Below are 6210 nucleotides of genomic sequence, written 5' to 3' on the forward strand. Positions count from 1 at the left end.
AGAAAATATATTGATATTAAAAGTTAATTTAAATTACATTTTGCAATAAATCCAGGCAATGGCTTATGCAGATGTGTTAAGGACATGTAGCACTCCATCCATACTGACAATGAAACATTTTTACTGTCTAGATTAGCAGATATTAAACATTAAATGTCGTATCTTTTTACTTCAGAATGAAAATATATGGATATTAAAAGTTAAATAAAAATACTTTTTGCAATAAATCCAGGCAATGGCTACGGCAGATGTGTTAAGGACATGTAGGACTTCATCCATACTGACAATCAAACATGTTTACTGTCTAGATTAGGAGATAATTAACATTAAAAGTTGTATCTTTTTACTTCAGAATGAAAATATATTGATATTAAAAGTCGTATCTTCAAACATTTTCACTGTCTAGATTAGGAGATATTTCAAATTAAATGTCAATGACTGATGCATATGTGTTTAGGATCTCTTGGACTCATATTGACAGTCAAAAAATGTTACTCCGCCGAAAATGTAATAAGTTGACTTTACTTGAAAAATGTGAGGAAACCGATTGCCTCAACATTTCTAAGTAAAATAGCTCAATAATTTTAAGTTCTTAAAACTGAAAAAAACTGAGTTTAGGCAACTCATGTAATTGCAGTAAACATTAGTATAGTTAACTCAACATTATTAATTAGGTTAACTATAAAATGTAAATTCAGACAACTTAAAGATGAGTGAAGTTAACTTAAAATCTTTAATTATGTTGACAATAAATAGTCAGTTCAGATAACTTAAAGATCCAAGTTATATTAAGTAAGCGGTACTAATAAGAAAGAGTTATCTTTACTAGTCCAAGCGTCCACATTACTAGGAAATAATCAGGAAACCGATTGCCTTAAAATTCAAGTAAGCTGAACTATTATTCTCAAGTAAGCTGAACTACAACTACTATAAGCTGTTGAAACAAAGATAGAGAACAGTTATAATGGAAGACAACGTTTATTTATAAGAACAACAAATGTATTTTTCAGTTTTTGTCCTCACACATTTTCTTAAGGTCAAACATGCTTAAAATGCTTGACGTGTTGCCAGATTAAGTTTTGTAACACAGACTATGATAAACAGTTTTGGCATTTGCAAAATTCCACTACAGAAAACCCAGCATGTCACATACCATGCACATCGTGAAGACACTCCCTTACTGCATCAGTAGATGTTTGAGTGCCTCAGAGGGCTTTACAATCTGTACACTACGACATCCCTGACCTTTGACCTCACATTGGATCAGGAAAAACTTCCAAGAAATAGAAAAAAACATTTCACAGGGAAAAAAGGGAAGGAACCTTCAGGAGAGCAACAGAGGAGGATCCCTCTCCCGGATGGACAGATGAATAGATGTCATGTGTACAGATGAACAGAGTTAGAGTTACAAAACATTCAATGAATATGACAGAATGTATGAACGGACCTCCACAATCCATATTGTAATAAGTCCGAAGAGTAGGCACATGGCTTGTGGAAGACTGTCATGGTCACCCATCACTACTGTTCCGTCCTAAACGATGGCAGTAGCTGTACTCCAGGTGCAGCGAGTGAGGAGAGTCTTCAGTATTCACGGTCAGGATCCCCATGGAGGTGTGGGACATGTCCAGAAGGTCACCTGAGTCCTAACAACAATATCAGCATTAAAAACACAATTACATATCAAATGTCACTTTGCATTTCTATGGTAGAACACACAATGGTTATATTTGCTTCACAAAATCAACCAATCGAAGCATTGAAGAGACACAGACACTAAGACAAAGCTAAATTCTGATATTATTAGATAATCAAGTAAAAGAAGATGCTCCTCCATAGTGAGTGCTTTGATTCATTCATTCATCATATGATTCACTGAATGGTTGCAAAAGCTAATAAAGAATATGGATTCTCACAAGGACTGGGGTATTTACATATAAGGATGATATTTGAATGGAACAACAATAATAGCACAAATGTAAATACAACATAATGTAGAAGAGCCTGAGAACAACAGGTTGATGCAGTGGCATCAAACACTAAGTGAAATAGAAATGACAGCTGTTGGGACACGGTGCCACTCGCTGTGGCCGAGAGGTCCGCCGTCATACGGTTGTTGTTGAATTACTCCTCGTTCAATTTAACCTAACATTACATTTCATCTTCATTCAATGACAGTAACGTTGTGCGACTTCCGTAATGCGGTGCGTTCAGTGCACACGAGTGACACAGCCACGGTTCTTAATACCCACTAACATCCTGTTTTCCATTAAAAAAATTATTATTATTATTTATTTTTTTAAGTAAGGTCAGCAATTATATTTTACAGTGAGGAGATATTCAATAATAAATGTCCTCCTCTTTGTTTGTGGGGACAGGAAAGTGGCCTTGAGGCTTACGTGGGCCGGCCAATGGCAGAACTCTTGGAAACAATATTAATGTTATTATTCACAACACCAACATTTTATTTACAAAAAAACATCACTCAAATAAAGACTTTCCTGCCCTGCTCACTTCCACCCCTCCCCCAAAAGCATTTGCAGCACAGATTTCACTATTACTGTAATGTACCGTATATCAATGGAAAGCTCAGCTTCTCTGCTTTCACATTCCATTGTAATTACGTCGATAGAATGAATGGTCAAAGAGTTACGGTAACATAATTGAATTTAGCATTTAGCAAACAGTCTTCGTCGACAGGTCATTCTAAAGTAAATTAACTTTGTCACAGTATTATTTTGGGCCATCAGCGCTCCTTCATCAAGATGCCAGCACAGCGAGGGTAAGTATGCAACGTCTACACAGCGTCATTGTATCTTTATATAAGTAGTATGCTAGTAAGTGGGACTGTCTACATTACTCAAATAAGTAGACCAATGTTTTTCACATCTACAAATATGACCAATTAGCTTAGGTCCATATTTGGTTGTGATTGTCTGAATTTAACATCAGGAAGTTGCAGGTCATCCATGTTTTTATTTCTTTAAGACATTCTTGAATTTTAGCGAGCTGGTTGGTCTCCTCTGGTTTGATCGATAGATATAATTGAGTATCGTCTGCATAGCAATGAAAGTTTATGGAGTGTTTCCTGATAATGTTGCCCAAAGGAAGCATATATATATATATATATATATATAAGGTAAATAAAATTGGTCCAAGCACAGAACCTTGTGGAACTCCGTGATTAACGTTGGTGGTCATTGAGGCTTCATTGTTTACAAATACAAATTGAGATCGATCTGATAAATAGGATTTAAACCAACTTAGTGCGGTACCTGAAATGCCAATCGACTGATCCAGTCTCTGTAATAGGATGTCATGATCAATGGTGTCGAACGCAGCACTAAGGTCTAATAATACCAGTACAGAGATGAGTCCTTTATCTGATGCAATTAGGAGGTCATTTGTAATCTTCATCAGTGCTGTCTCTGTGCTGTGGTGTTTTCTAAATCCTGACAAACTCCTCAAATAAACTATTCTGATGTAGAAAATCACACAACTGATTTGCAACTACTTTCTCAAGGATCTTAGAGAGGAAGGGAAGGTTAGAGATCGGTTTATAGTTAGCCAACACCTCTGGATTAAGAGTGGGCTTCTTCAGGAGAGGTTTAATTACAGCTACTTTGAAGGAATGTGGTACATGCCCTGTTAGCAAAGACACATTAACAATATCCAGCAGAGAGGTGCCAATTAAAGGCAACACGTCTTTAAGCAGCCTCGTTGGGATGGGGTCTAAGAGACAGGTAGACGGTTTAGAAGTAGAAACCGTTGAGGACAATTGGTCTAAGTTAATGGGAGAAAAGCTATCCAAATATACACCAGGGCATACAGCCGTTTCCAAGGCCACTCCTCTTGATGACAGATCGGCAGTAGTTGAGGGCAAGAGATCATCAATCTTGCCTCTAATAGTTAAAATCTTTTCATTGAAGAAGTTCATGAAGTCATTACTACTGAGGTTTATAGGAATACACGTCTCCACAGAGCTGTGACTCTGTCAGCCTGGCTACAGTGCTAAAGAGAACCCTGGGGTTGTTCTTATTTTTCTCTATTACTGATGAATAATAGGCTGCTCTGGCATTACGGAGAGCCTTTTTATATGTTTTAAGGCTGTCTCGCCAAACTAAGCGTGATTCTTCCAGATTGGTGGAACGCCATATGCTTTCGAGCTTTCGTGAAGTTTGCTTTAGGTCGCGGGTCTGAGGGTTATACCAGGGAGCAAACCTCCTTTGCCTCACCGTCTTCTTCTTCAAAGGGGCTATCAAGTCTAGTGTCATTCTCAGTGAGCCTGTAGCACTATCGACAAGATGATCAATCTGGGACGTACTAAAGTTAGCACAGGAGTCCTCCGTCACATTGAAACGTGGTATTGAATCAAATGCAGAAGGAATCGCTTCTTTAAATTTAGCTACAGCACTGTCAGTTAGACATCTGGTGTAAAAACTTTTGACTAACGGTGTACACTCCGGGAGTATAAACTCAAAAGTTATGAGGTAATGGTCTGACAGAAGAGGGTTCTGTGGGAAGACCTCCAAATGCTCAATGTCAATGCCATATGCAAGAACAAGGTCGAGGGTGTGGCCAAAGCAGTGAGTGGGTTTCTGTACTCTCTGACAGAAGCCAATCGAGTCCAACAATGAGATAAATGCAGTACTAAGGCAATCATTATCAATATCCACATGAATATTAAAATCTCCTACAATAATAACCTTATCAGTTTTAAAGACTAAACTTGATAAACACTCTGAAAATTCTGATATAAATTCTGAATATGGACCTGGAGGCTGGTACAGTATAACAAATAGGATTGGCTGTAATGTTTTCCAGGTTGGATGTGAAAGACTATGAACAAGGCTTTCAAATGAGTTGTAGTTTAGTTTAAGTTTAGGATTCATTAATAGGCTTGAGTCAAAGATGGCTGCTACTCCACCTCCTCAGCCGGTGCCTCGAGGAATGTGAGTATTAATATGACTTGATTCATTTAAGCTGACATATTCTTCATGGCTCAGCCAGGTTTCAGTAAGACACAATAAATCAATGTGATTGTCTGATATTAAATAATGTACTAATACAGCTTTAGGTGACAGAGATCTAATATTTAGGAGTCCACATTTAATTATCCTGTTTTGTTGCACTGTTGCAGTAGTGATGTTAACCTGTGTGAGGTTATTTTGTATGACTCCTCTTCTGGTTACTTTTGATTTAATTAATTTAAGTGGCCGTGGGACAGACACAGTCTCTATAGAGTTACGGTTAAGGGTGGGTAACTGCTCGGATGGAAGTGCAGAGAAGGGTGGAAGACTACAACTCTGCTTCTGCTTCCTGATCTGGACTCTGGGTCATGGATTAAGTCCGTTAATCAACTTGGCCATGTTCGCAGAAATGAGACGCGCTCCATCCCAAGTGGGATGAATGCCGTCTCGACTCATCAGATCAGGCTTTCCCCAGAAAGTCTGCCAGTTATCTATGTAGCCCACATTGTTTGCTGGGCACCACCTGGACAACCAGCGGTTGAATGACGACATGCGGCTATACATGTCATCATTGATCAGATTGAGGAGAGGGCCAGAGAAAACTACGGTGTCCGACATTGTCTTGGCATAAGCACACACCGATTCCACATTAATTTTAGTGACCTCCGACCGCCGCAGTATTATAATCTTACTGTAACTACGCTCATCTTTAGCCAGCAGTTTTAAACAAGATTCAATGTCGCCCGCTCTGGCCCCCGGGATGCATATGACTTTGGTCCCTGGCTTCCCTATCTTCACGTTTCTGACTATGGAGCTATCTATAACCAGAGTGGGTTTGTCAGCGGGTGCGTCGCAGAGTGGGGAAAACTGGTTCGAAACGTGAAGAGGTTGGCGGTGCTCAGTGGGCTTCTGGTTAGACTTAAAACCCCTTCGAACAGTCACCCAGCCATCCGGCTGCTCGGGGGCTGCCGGGGGACAGCTAACAGAGGCTAAAGCTAAAGCTAAAGGCTCCGCGCCGGCTATGGGGGTTGGCGAGCTAACTAGCGTAACTGTCTGAGCTTCGATGGTGCGGAGCCGTGCATCTAACCCACTTAGAACAGCCTCCAACCAGCAAATGAACTACACTTGTTGCATGTACCGTTATCATTAAGAGAGGCAGAGGAATAGCTATACATGAGACACTCTGAGCAAGAGGGAGGGGGAGAGGAAGAAATCGCGAGCTGCTAAGCTGGCAACCGGA

This window comes from Cyclopterus lumpus, chromosome 13 (assembly GCF_009769545.1).
Source record: "Cyclopterus lumpus isolate fCycLum1 chromosome 13, fCycLum1.pri, whole genome shotgun sequence".
Classification (NCBI taxonomy): domain Eukaryota; kingdom Metazoa; phylum Chordata; class Actinopteri; order Perciformes; family Cyclopteridae; genus Cyclopterus; species Cyclopterus lumpus.